Source organism: Furipterus horrens, unplaced genomic scaffold, assembly GCF_987537825.1.
Source record: "Furipterus horrens unplaced genomic scaffold, mFurHor1.1.pri manual_scaffold_6, whole genome shotgun sequence".
Classification (NCBI taxonomy): Eukaryota; Metazoa; Chordata; class Mammalia; order Chiroptera; family Furipteridae; genus Furipterus; species Furipterus horrens.
The window spans coordinates 70,185,190-70,197,955 of NW_028327176.1; the positions used below are offsets into that span (position 1 = coordinate 70,185,190).

At 43.0% G+C, this 12,766-nt stretch overlaps 1 pseudogene; it reads left to right on the plus strand.

The window, feature by feature from the left end:
* Nucleotides 1–4,102: 4,102 nt before the first annotated feature.
* Nucleotides 4,103–8,194, plus strand: LOC150006453 (solute carrier family 15 member 4 pseudogene; annotated as a pseudogene).
* The last annotated feature ends 4,572 nt before the right edge of the window (nucleotides 8,195–12,766 follow it).

Genomic DNA, 12,766 nt, shown 5'->3' on the forward strand with positions numbered 1-12,766 from the left:
CACTTTTTCATTGCTTTGAGAGAGAGAGAGAGAGAGAGAGAGAGAGAGAGAGAGAGAGGTGACAGAAAGCATTTGATTGCTTCCCATAGGCTCCCTGACCAGGAATTGAACCTACAACCTCTCAATGCATGGGACCACACTCCAACCAACTGAACCACACTGACCAGGGAAATCCTTTTAATGTATTATTGAATTTGGTTTGGTGACATTTTGTTGAGAATTTTTGCATCTATGTTCCTCAGGGATATCGGTCTATAATTTTCTTTTTTGTAGTATCTGTCTGGTTTTGTTATTAGGTTTATGCTGCCCTCGTAGAATGAGTTTCTCAATTTCTTGGAATAGTTAGAGAAGTATTGTATTAAATCTTTTTTTTAAATTGGTAGAATTCACCTGTGAAGGCATCTGGTCCTGGAGTTGAGGTTTTTTTTTCTTTTCTTTTGTTTTTCTGATTCAATTTGATTACTAGTAATTGTTCTATTCAGGTTTTTCTGTTTCTTCTTGATTCAGTCTTGGAAGATTGTATGTTTTCAGGAATTCATCAGTATATTATAGGTTGTCCAATTTGTTGACATATAATTGTCCATGGTATTCTCTTACGATACTTTGTATTTCTGTGGAGTCTATTTTAAGTTCTCTTTCATATCTAGTTATTTTGGGGGGTCCTCTCTCTTTTTTCTTCATGAGTCTGGCTAAAAGTTATCAATTTTAATTATCTTTTCAAAGAACCAGCTCTTTCACTGATATTTTCTATTCTTTTTCTGATCTCTATTTCACCTCTAATTTTTATTATTTCATTCTTCCTATTAACTTTGGGCTTTGTTCTTTTTATTATTCCTTTAGGTGTTAAGTTAGATTATTTACTTGAGATTTTGTCTTTCTTCTTGACGTACACTTGTATTGCTATAAATTTTCCTTTTAGAACTAATTTTGCTGTGTCCCATAAGTTTTGGAATACTGTTTTTTTCATTTTTATTTGTCTCAAGGTATTTTTAAATTTTTAATTTTATTTCTTATTAACCTATTGCTTATTTAGTAGCATGTTGTTGGGCCTCCATATATTTATTTCATTTCATATGTTGTAGTCAGAAAATATTTTTATATGATTTAAATCTTATTAAATTTATTGAGATTTGATTTGTGGCCTAACATATGCTCTACCCTGGAGAATATTCCATGTGCACTTGAAAATAATACATACTCCATTGTTCTTGGATGAAGTATTTTGTAAATATCTACTAAGTTCCATCTGGACTATTGTGTCTTTTAAGGCCAACGTGAAAAAGAGAGAGTTTGCCACTGGCTGTTTACTATATTGTGAAAGTTGTGGGTCATGTGTTTTTTTCCAGGTTTCCTTAACAATGGCCACAAGACAGAGTCACAGATCACCCAGCCCATGGGGAAGGTCTGAGCAGGGACACCTCAATAACGTCTACCCTACAGCTAATAAGTGGGGAAGCTAAAATTCGAACCCAGTTTGCCCCACAGTTCAACTTCTTCCATGATTGCATTCCCCAGGGTAAAGTCAGTCTGGCAGTTTGTTTGCTGACCTCCTTGTCTTTCCCGGTAGTGTTTCCATCTTAAGGATGACCAGGAGGAAGAGACACCTGAAACAAGGTGAGGTTCTTGGCACGGGGACTGCTGGGTAAGGGAGGTCCTGTGAAAAGCTGACCCTAATTTGTGATTGCAACAGGTGAACCACAGTCAACATTTCCTACAGAAAGGTCCTGGAGGAGTAGCAAGATCCTGACTGTGGACTTCTGGCAAAGATGGAGGCCTACACAGACACACTGCATCTCCCTCCACAACTAAATAACCAGAAGTTCCAGAAAATTGAGTTGCATGGAAGTGCAACAAACAAAGATATAAAGAAGAAATACTCATCTAGACAGGTAGGCGGGCTGGAGCCGGAGTGGAAAGGATGCGGTGTGGTGGCGGCAGCAGCGATGGCAGTGGCAGGCCAGCAGAAACACAGTCAAACATTTAAAAAAGTCAAGAGGGACACCTGGGGAGCACTCCCAGCAACAGACCCTACTGTGAAGCTCACGATTCCAGCGCCAGGGAAAATAAAGTCCCATTACTTCTGACTGTGCAAACCAGTGGGGTTGGGGCAGAAGGAGAAATTTCCAGTCTCTCAGTAGAGTCTGCTTGTTTAAAGGGTCCCCACAATTCTAGAACATCTGCAAACCCACCCACTCTGGGAATGATGGCTAGGGCAGCAGCTAGAGAGTTGCCAGTCCCATACAAAAGTGGGAGAAGTGCCTGGAAAAGGGGAGAGTGTTGAGTAAGCAGCATTGTTTCCTCTCAGACCCCTCCCACACTCACAGCGTCACAACCTGGTGAAATGGGTCGCCCTGTACTGATGAATACCTAAGGCTCTGCCCCTTACAATGTAACAGGTGTGACAGCTTTACCTAAGACACAGAGGCAAACAAACACAGGACCTGTCAAGATGATGAGACAGAGAAGTATGGTCCAAAAGAGGGAACAGATCAAGGTTCCAGTGGTAGAACTAAGCGATGAGGAGTTAGGCAGCCTAACAGATGTAGAGTTCAAAACACAGGTGATAAAGATGCTCACAGGCTTGACAGATATGCTTAAGTATGGCAAACGCATAAGGGAAGAAGTGAAAACTATGCTAAATGAAATGAAGGAAAATCCACACAAAACCAATGGCTAAGAGAAGAAAACCAGGATTCAAATAAATGATTTGGAACATAAGGAAGAAAAAAACAGTCAACCAGTACAGAATGAGGAAACAAGAATGGAAATAAAATAATGAGAGGCTTAGGGACCTTTGGGACAACATGAAATGTGCCAACATCCAAAACATAGAGGTGCCAGAAGAAGAGGAAGAGCAAGAAATTGAAAGCTTATGTAAAAAAATAATGGAGGATAACTTCCCAGATTGATGAAGGAAATAGACACACAAGTCCAGAAAGCACAGACAATCAATCTCAAACAAGCAAAATCCAAAGAGGAGCATACCAAGACACATCATAATTAAAATGCCATAAGTTCAAGATAAAGAGGGTATCTTAAAACCAACAAGGGAAAAGCAGAGTTACCTATAAAAGGGTGCCTATAAGACTATCAGCTGATTAAAAAAAAAAAACTTTGCAGGCAAGAAGGGACCGGCAAGAAGTATTCAATGTGATGAAAAGCAAGGACCCACAACCAAGATTACTCTATCCAGGAAAGCTATCATTTAGAAAGGAAGGGCAGACGAAGTGCCTCCCAGACAAGGTAAACCTAAAGGAGTTCATCATCACCAAGCCATTATTATATGAAATGTTAAAGGGACTTACTTAAGAAAAAAAGATCAAAACTATGAACATTAAAATGACAACAAACTCACACCTATCAACAACTGAATCTAAAAAATAAAAACAAAATACAACTAAGCAAACTAGAATAGAAACAGAATTCTACAAATGGGGATAATTTGGAGGTTATCAGCTGGAAGGGAGACAGTGGAGAAATGGGGAAATGGTACAGGGATTAAGAAGCCTAATTGGTTGGTACAAAACAGACAGGGAGAAATTAAGAATAATATAGGAAGGGTGAAGCCAAAGAACTTATATGCATGACCTTTGGCCATGAACTAAGGGGAGGGGTGGGATTGCTGGAGGGATGGGGGTTACTGGGTGGATGGGAGCAGAGGGGGAAAAAATCGGGACTACTGTAACAACATAATCAATAAAATATACTTAAGAAAAGAGATAAGCTATGCAAAGTGCTTAACACTATGCCTGGCATATAGTGAAAGCTCAGTAAATATTAGCTGCCATTAAAAAAAGAGAGAGAAAAAAAGATCCTGACTGTGAGGCTGAAGAGGGCACTGGTGGACAATAGCCTGCACAATGCTTGACAAATCTGGGTACTCACTATGTGACTGTTGATTGTGTATGAGAACGAATTTGCCAGAGATGGGATTATTCGTGCTATTCTGGGCTGAGAGGAGGTATTATTTTTTTTTGTTTGTTTTTTAATTTGTCTATGAAATGGGCAACATACACAGAAATGTGAGCAATTTAGTAGAGGGCCATCTAATAGAGCCAGGAAATTTAGTGCTAAAATGATGTATCCCCAGACTGATTTTTGCATGGCCCCAAATTCTCCGACCTGGGCCATTCTGCACAAGGATGTGTGGATAGCTAAGCTGGTAAGTCTGTACATTAAAGTTGACAAGTTGACTCAACCAAGATACACACACACACGCACACACAACCACATGCAGGGCTTAATTAAGAAATATAGTCATCCAGAGGAGTTAAAAGAACTGAGATTGAGTATAGAAGATTGACAATTTTTAAATCTGCAAAAGTGCTTATTTCAGCGTGATATCAATATTTCACTCTTACTATGCCAGGCTTGGGGCCAGGAACTCTCTATACATTAGCTCGCTTATTGCCTCCCCAAAGCCCTGCAACAATTTCTCCTTTGCCAATGAGAAAACTGAGATGCAGAAAGGTAAAGGGTGAAGGTGTTGCTGAAAGTCCTACAGCTGTGGTGGAGCCCAGGTGGAGCCTTTATTGCGTATGAAAAGATGACCCTAAGATGCAAAACAAAGTTTTTAGAATGGAAACAAGACTTATTTGGGGAAGGTAAAGATCACTTCAAGGGTTTGGAATGGGTTACTAGGAACTTGTGGAATCTTCTAGACATCTTTTAAAAAAACGTCATAGGATGCCGTTTGCAAATGCCAAAAGGTGGAAACAGCCCAAGGCTCCATCAAGGGATAAAAGGATAAACAGAATGTGGTATTTACAGAGAATAGAATATTATTCAGCCTTAAAAAGGAAGGATGGTGGTCCTCGCAGAACAGTGGGGTGGGCAGGAGGGTGCTTGGAGGGCTAGGGCTGGGGCCCAGATGAGCTGGCACTGCTGCCTGGAGTGCAGTGGGTGGTGTTTGTGGGCTGGTGCACAGTGTATGCTGTGGTGCTGCTGACCCAGCTGTTGGAGCTTGCTGCCTTCTGTGTAGTCACAACCAATCTTGTGCTGCTCTTGAATGTTGCGCCACTGGGCTGCAGCTCTTCATGGGCCTCACCTACCTGCTGTCACCCTTCCGCAGCTGGCTGGCCAATGTGTGGCTTGGTGGGGCTCGTGCCATCCTGCTCAGCTGAGCACTCTACCTGCTGGGCTTGTTGGCCTTCCAGCTTCCCGCCACGCCTGCCTCGCACACAGTGGTCTGCAGTGGCCCTGCACCGCTCATGCATCACCACTGCTCGGCACTGCTGCCCTGATGTGCCCACCCACGCACCTGCTACTGTGTGCCTGCCCTGCTCAATGCAGTCTCAATGGTTGGCCCGGCCATGGGTGCAGGTGGCATCAAGACCAACATGATTCCCTTTGGCATCGACCAAGTTAAAGATTGAGGTCCAGAATCCACAAAAAGGTACTTTAGTTGGTTTTACTCGAGCATAAATGTGGGTGCAATTGTCTAGCTAGGAGACATTGTCTATGTTCATCAGAGTGTGAGCTTTGTGACCAGCTACGACATCCCCACTGTCTGTATCGGCTTCTCTTTCCTGATCTTCCTCTGGGGATAGAGCTTTTTCATCACCAAGCACACAATGACAGTGTCTTCACCAATCCGTCGGCAGCCGTCCGTCTCGAGAGACGATGGTGTAGCTTCTTAAGAGTCTATCTGCACCGCCGAGAATGGTTGTGCAGTCCGACTTGGGAGTGACACGGTATCTGTCTCCTCCCGTGTTGAATCGACATCTTACGATGACGCTGGAGTGTCCTCTCCAGTGAAGCTGAAGCTACAGAGCCTGGGCAGGGTGATATGGAGGGTCTGCTGTTGCCCATGCAGCAGACCCCCCCTCTCTTCGCAGCTGAAGGGTCCAAGGGAAAGACGGAGTCAATACAGCTTGGCTTCAGGTGCGCCGCAGGAGTTGCCGGTGTTGACTACAACGTCAAACCGCCTTAGGGACTCCGGCTCCGGATTTTCTGTCGGGGTTTACTCCCTTAGCCTTTCCCCTGAAGAGGTATGCCGCAAGGCAGCGGAGGTTTTTTGGAGTCAGAGTTTTCCTTCTCTGATGTGCCCTGACTGGAAGATCGAACCAGCGACACTTAGCTCGCAGGCCGACGCTCAATCCACTGAGCCAAACCAGCCAGGGTCTTTAAAACTTACACAAACAAGATTTACCAGACCAGAGCACCCGGACCCTGAACCCCAGATAATGGCAGAACAAACTGAAGCCAGCCAGCACTATCAGCCTGAAACCTCCTGATTTACAACTAATTGCCAGGACTACCCAGTTACAACCCTCTTCTTTTTTGACCCAACGAAAACTCACGGTTCCACCTCTCAGGGCTGGTGCATTTCTCCGCACCTACTAGCCCTTTCCCTCTCTTCGGAAAGTAAAAAGAAAACTTTGCTCTCTGCCTTTTCTTCTCTTTGCGAATTCTTTCACAGCCCGCGTCACCGACCACCCTAACATGAAAGTGGGGTGGTATTGAACTATGAAATTATTTTCTAGTCTAAGGATCTGAGTCTGTCTCTTCAATTTGACATGTGCATCTTCTTAAGACAAAATAAATTTAAAAAGCAGCAGGAATGTCCTTTGTTACCGCTAGAAGTAAAACTTTCAGGCTTGAGCAGGCATGATACAACCTAGATTCTGTTTGGTATACTGTGGTAAGATCATTATTCTTGGTCCCTCTGCAAATAAAACTGTTCCACAGAATAGTGAGTCCAGTCCCATTTCCCAACGGAAATGTAGGTATTGAATAGAAGCAAACGTGCGCTGTTCTCCTGTGCTTAATTCTGCTAGCAGAGAGTACGAAAGCAGAGGACGTCCTCCAACCAAACCTGGGAAGTTGGCCGCTACAGTCCCTAGGCTGGAGCCACCGACTCTCTGTGAAGCGCCCAGAGAAGGGACCTTCGGTGTATTATTCACTTAGCTCTCTACAACAAAGGATCGTTGGGAAAAAGTAGACTGAGAAAGTTAGCACTTAAATATCCTTCACAGCCCCGGGCCCCAGCGCCCCGCCTGCAGCCTCCTCCTACCTGCGGAGAAGCAGAGCAGGAACACGCGGTGCCTCAGGCGGGCCAAGCCTAGCAAAGTGGGAGCAAAGAACATGGCTTCATCGTCGGGGTGCGCGGTCACCAGGAGGGTGCGGCTTCCGTTTCCCAACACGCCAGCCTGCACCTGACTCTTCATTCATTCCGAGGAGTCCCAAACCCAGAAGATGACCCGTGCGAGGACCACCACAGCCAAACACAGAACACCCAGTGCTTCCATATGTTCAAGATTTTGACATATTCCTGTCATTCCCAAAAGTAGACTGAGAATGCAGACCTAGTGGTGAAGGCAGTGGAGTCTTTCAGCAATCTAGAATTCTAAACAAGATCTGTTTAATTCATGTAAGATGTCTTGTGGAGGGCATTTACAAAAGACAAAGTGGAAGTTACATAACCTCTTGTTGGGATTATTTCTGTTTTCTTGGCTTTGATATCTTATTGGACATTCTATTTTTAAATGCAGTCAACTCATGTTTTGTAGTCTTTATTTGAGGGTTCCAGTTATCTCCAGTATTACAACCCTGCTCATATGTTTCTGGCAGCCTGGCTTACCATGTTCCATGCGGTGCTCATCCTCCTATTAATGTTCTTAAAGGATAAGCTGGTCGACTCCATTTTGAGAATACATGGCTTATTGCAGTTGTCCTTAGAAAGGGATCCCGTTGGAATGTTCTCTGTCATTTGTTTGGCCTTCTCTGCTGACATGTTGGAAAGCAAAAGGCTGGACCTTGTGAAAGAGAAAACCATTAACCAGACCACTGAAAATGTGTGTATTTTGCCATGAATTTGTCTATATGGTGTCAGGTCCCACAGTGTGTGCTGATTGGTATCAGTGAGATATTTGCAAGTACAGCAGGTCTGGAATTTGCATACTCGGTGGCCCCCAAGTCCATGCAGAGCACTGTCATGGGCTTCTTCTTTTTCTTCTCTGGCTTTGGGTCCCTCATGGGCTCGGGCCTGCTGGTACTGGTGTCCATCACGGCCGTGGGGTAGATGAGCAACCACATGGACTTCAGTAATGTCAGTGGCTGCTATTTGAACTATTACTTTTTCCTTCTGGCGGCTATTCAAGAAGCTACTCTCTCACTTTTCCTTATTGTTTCTGTGAAATACAACCATCAGCAATCAAGAGCAAATTGGATGCCTGCCAGCAGGAGGGCCTGATATCTCTGAAGTTCAAGTGAGGTCCATTAGACTGATGGCTCAGGGAAGGAACTGGCTGGGCGTGCACTGAGGAAGGCAAGATTTTAAATTGCCATAAATGTCTGACTTTTTAAAACTTGCATGATACCTGAATTGGTGTCTTCTTTTCTTCTACCTAGATGAACTAGGTAAGTGCCTTACTGTGGTTTATCTCCTGTTAGCTGAGCCTCCTAGAGCCCAAACCCAGAAGTTTGTTGCTTCTCCTCAGTAAAGATCTCTCTGTCCATTCTTCAGGTGGTTTCCTCTTTGATAAAACACACAGATGGAAACTGCACAGTCTTGGGAACCTACACATATGTTCATTGGCATCTTAATATTTTCAAGTATTATCATTATCTCCTCACAACCTTACTTTTTTCCTTTTTGATTAACAAACTTATATTAAAGAATGGGAGGATTTTTCAAGAGGTAAAAGTGTGGTCAAATGATGCAAAGATTTTATATAAAAGTCATGTTTATGGTTTCTTTCATAAGCCACACATCTTGCCGTTGCCAGGTTCTTTGGTACAGGCTGGTAGTGAATATATTTATCTGCTGCTTCAAATAATACTTTTTTTAAAAGTATATTTTATTGATTATGTTGTTACAGTAGTTCCAATTTTTTCCCCTTCATTCCCCTCTGCCCAGTATTCCCTTTCCCTCCAGCAATCCCACCCCACTTAGTTTATGTCCATGGGTCATGCATATAAGTTCTTTGGCTTCACCCTTTCCTGTATTATTCTTAACACCCCCCTGTCTATTTTGTACCAAGTGATTATGCTTCTTAGTTCATGCACCGTTTCCCCATTTCTCCCACTTCCTCCTCCCAGCTAATAACCCTCCAAATGATCCCCATACCTATGATTATGTTCCTATTCTGGTTTGCCTAGTTGTATTTTGTTTTTATTTTTTAGATTCAGTTGTTGATAGTTGTGAGTGTGTTGCCATTTTAGTGTTCATAGTTTTGATCTTCTTTTTCTTAAGTAAGTCCATTTGACATGTCATACAATAATGGTTTGATGATGATGAACTTCTTTAACTTCACCTTGTCTGGGAAGCACTTCATCTGCCCTTCCATTCCAAATGATAACTTTGCTGGATAGAGTAATCTTGGTTGTAGGTTGCTTTTCATTACCTTGAATACTGCTTGCCAGTCCCTTCCTGCCTGCAAAGTGTCCTCTGAGAAATCAGCTGATAGTCCTATAGGCACTCCCCTGTAGGCAGCTCTCCATCTCTCTCTTGCTGCCCCCAGGACTCTGTTTTTATCTTTCACCTTTGGCATCTCAGTCATGATGCATCTTGGTGTGGTCCCCTTTGGGTCCAGCTCAGCCGGAACCCTCCATGCCTCCCGGACCTGTATGTCCATCTCCTTCACAAAATTTGGGAAGTTTTCCTCATATTTTTAAATTCTTGCTTCCTCATTCTGCACTGGCTGACTGTTTTTTTCTTCCTTACGTTCCAAATCATTGATTTGAACCCCAGTTTCCTTCCCTTCACCATTGGTTTTGTGTGCATGTTCCTTCGTTTCAGTTAGCATAGCGTTCACTTCTTCTTTTATGCATTTGCCATACTCAAGCATATCTGTCAAGCCTGTGAGCATCTTTATCACCAGCGTCTGGAATTCTGCATCTGTTAGGTTGTCTATTTCCCCATCTATTAGGTTGGCTATCTTCTTGTCGCTTAGTTCTCCCACTGGAACCTTGATCTGTTCCCCCTTTTGGGCCATATTTCTCTGTCTCCTCATTCTGACAGGCTCCTATGTTTGTTTGCCTCCACGTCCCAGGTAGAGTTTTGCTCCTGTTACATTGTAAGGAATGGAGCCTTGGGAATTCTTCAGTACAGGGCCACCTGTTTCACCACGTTGTGGCACTGTATGTAGGGGAGGGGTCTGAGAGGGAACAATGCTGCCTACCCAGCACTCGCCCCTTTTCCAGGCACCTCTCCACTTCCGCACCAAATTGGCGCCCCTCTAGCTGCTGCCCTGGCCGTCGTTCCCAGAGTGGGTGTGTCTGCAGATGTTTAGGACCATGGAGGCCCTTTAAACAAGCAGACTCTGCTGAGACCGGCAGTTTTCCCAGCCCCCACTGGTCTGCACACTCAAAAGCAATGAGGCTTGATTTTCCCTGGTGCAGGGACCGTGGGCTTCGAGGTCCCGTGAGGAGCTGGAAACACTCCCCATGTGTCCCTCCTGACTTTTTGAAATATGTGACTGCGCTTTCTGCTGGCCTGCCGCTGCTGCTGTTGCTGCCGCCACCACACTGCATCCATTCTGCCCCAGCTCCGCCCCTCCTACCTGTCTGGATGAGTATTTCTTCTTTATATCTTTGTTTGCTGGACATTCATGCAGTTTGATTTTCTGGAACTTCTGGCTGTTTCTAGTTTTGAGGCAGTTGTATTTCTTCTTAGTTGTGGAGGGAGATGCAGCGCTTCTGTCTATGCCTCCATCTTGGCTGGAAGTCAAAATACTTACTATATAAACTATTGACATTGCCTTTTCTTTTTCTTAAGAAAGTACATGCATCAAAAAATATTTAAGACTGTGTGTCCTATCTCACTGTGCAAAACAACTTAAAAGAGTAATATAAACCTTGCCTATTCTGTCCTTATGTATAATTTGGGTACTATTGAGAGAGACTAAAGACCCATCATGAGAGAATAGGAGGAAAATGTTCTCTTCAACAGAATTAATGCAATTAAAAATAGTAGAAAGTGTTATATGTGAACCTCAAGTGCTTGACTAGTTACCAACTTTTGTATCATTGTTTTACACGTATATGGCACTCTGATTTGTTAAATAAACTATTCTTTGTTGCCAAAAAAAAAAAAAAAGAAGGAAATTCTGACATATGCTACAACATGGATGAACCTTGTGGACATTATGCTGAGTGAAATAAGCCAGCCACAAAAGGACTGATTTTGTATGATTCCACTTATACGAGATACCTGGAGTAGTCAAATCCATCGAGGCAGAAAATAAAATGGTGGTTGCTAAGAGCTGGGGATAGGGGAGTAGGTAGTTATTACTTAATGGGCATGTAGTTTCACTTGGGATGGTGAAAGAATTTTGTGGATGGATGGTGGAAATGGTAGTACAACAATGTCAATATACTTTAATGCCACTGAAGAGTACAAATAACTATGTTCAGGATGGTAAATTTTATGTTATGTGGATTTTACCACAATTAAAAACAGATAAGATGCTTAATGTCATACTTTCTGAAGGTGAGGGCTGGTGTCTAGGACAGGCTGTTGTTTCTTCAGATGTCATGCGCCATACGGTAGGAATACGGATATAACTGTCACGTCCTCCCCTGGCCTGGCCCGTGTTCCCTGATGTTCTCTTAATTGCTAGCTATGAATTCTGCATCTTATGTGTAGCTCTTAGTGTCTCACATGGTTGAGCGCTCTCACATCAGGGCACAGCAGGCTTGGCCCTGGGGAGTGGTGTTTTTGTGGGCAAGCATGGGTCTGTGGTTTCTAAGACATTGACCAGGTTTCATGTTGCAACCCTGGGAAGAAGGATTGGGTGCTTTTAGCATGAAAAAACATTGTGGTCTGGTTTACATATGGGTGAGTTTTCAAGAATAATTACACATAAGAATTGCTTCAGAATGTGTGATCCAAAAATGAAAACAAAGTGGGTTCATATTTATGATGCAGATGGAAACATAAAAAATTGGTGCTGCTTTCAAAGTTCCAAAAATTGGAGGCACAACTGTGGTGGATCAAAAAGGCCCTTTAAATACTATCAGAATTTGGTGGGAGACATCCTTGGATAATGTCTCCTTTTGGCACCCAAACTTCTTTTCCTCCATCGCTACTTTGCAAATCATTTAAAGGGTTCAAGTACAAGGTTTTATGCTTCCTTTGTCCTCCCTCTTCCCCACAGCCAGGTGGAGGTGGTAGTCCTAAGCGCAGAGACCCATGAGGCTGGCATCCTTTTCTATGCTCACTGCCCAATTTGTATTTCTCATTGTGTAAATTGCCTATCCACATCCTCCTGTTTTTAAAAAAAGGTTGTCGCTTTTTCCTTATTAAATTGTTTATAATCCTGGATGCAAATTCTTTAACTGTTATGCATGTTGCAAAATTTTGTTCCATTTTGTTGTTTTTAAACTGAATTTTGTTGTACACAATTGAAAAGTATAGTCCTTTTCTTTTTAACCTTTGCATTTTATTTCTATTTGCCCTAAATTCACAAAAATACTAACTTATATTCCTTTGATGCTTTCATAGTGTGTGCTTTATGTTTGTCCTTTGATTCATCTGAAATTCACTTTTATGCATATGGTGCGGGGTAGGGACCTTAACTGAACTTTGTCCCAGTAAACTTTATTGCTTATCCCAAGAGAATTTATTTAATTTCCTACAGATTTGTGATCCCATCAATTGTTTTAAAATATTCTATTTATTTTTTAGAGAGGAGGAAGGGAGGGAGAAAGAGGGAGAGAAACAGTAATGTGCGAGAGACACATGGATTGGTTGTCTCTCACATGCCTCCAGCAGGGAATCTGGCCTGTGACCCAGGCATGTGCCCTGGCTTGGAATAGAACC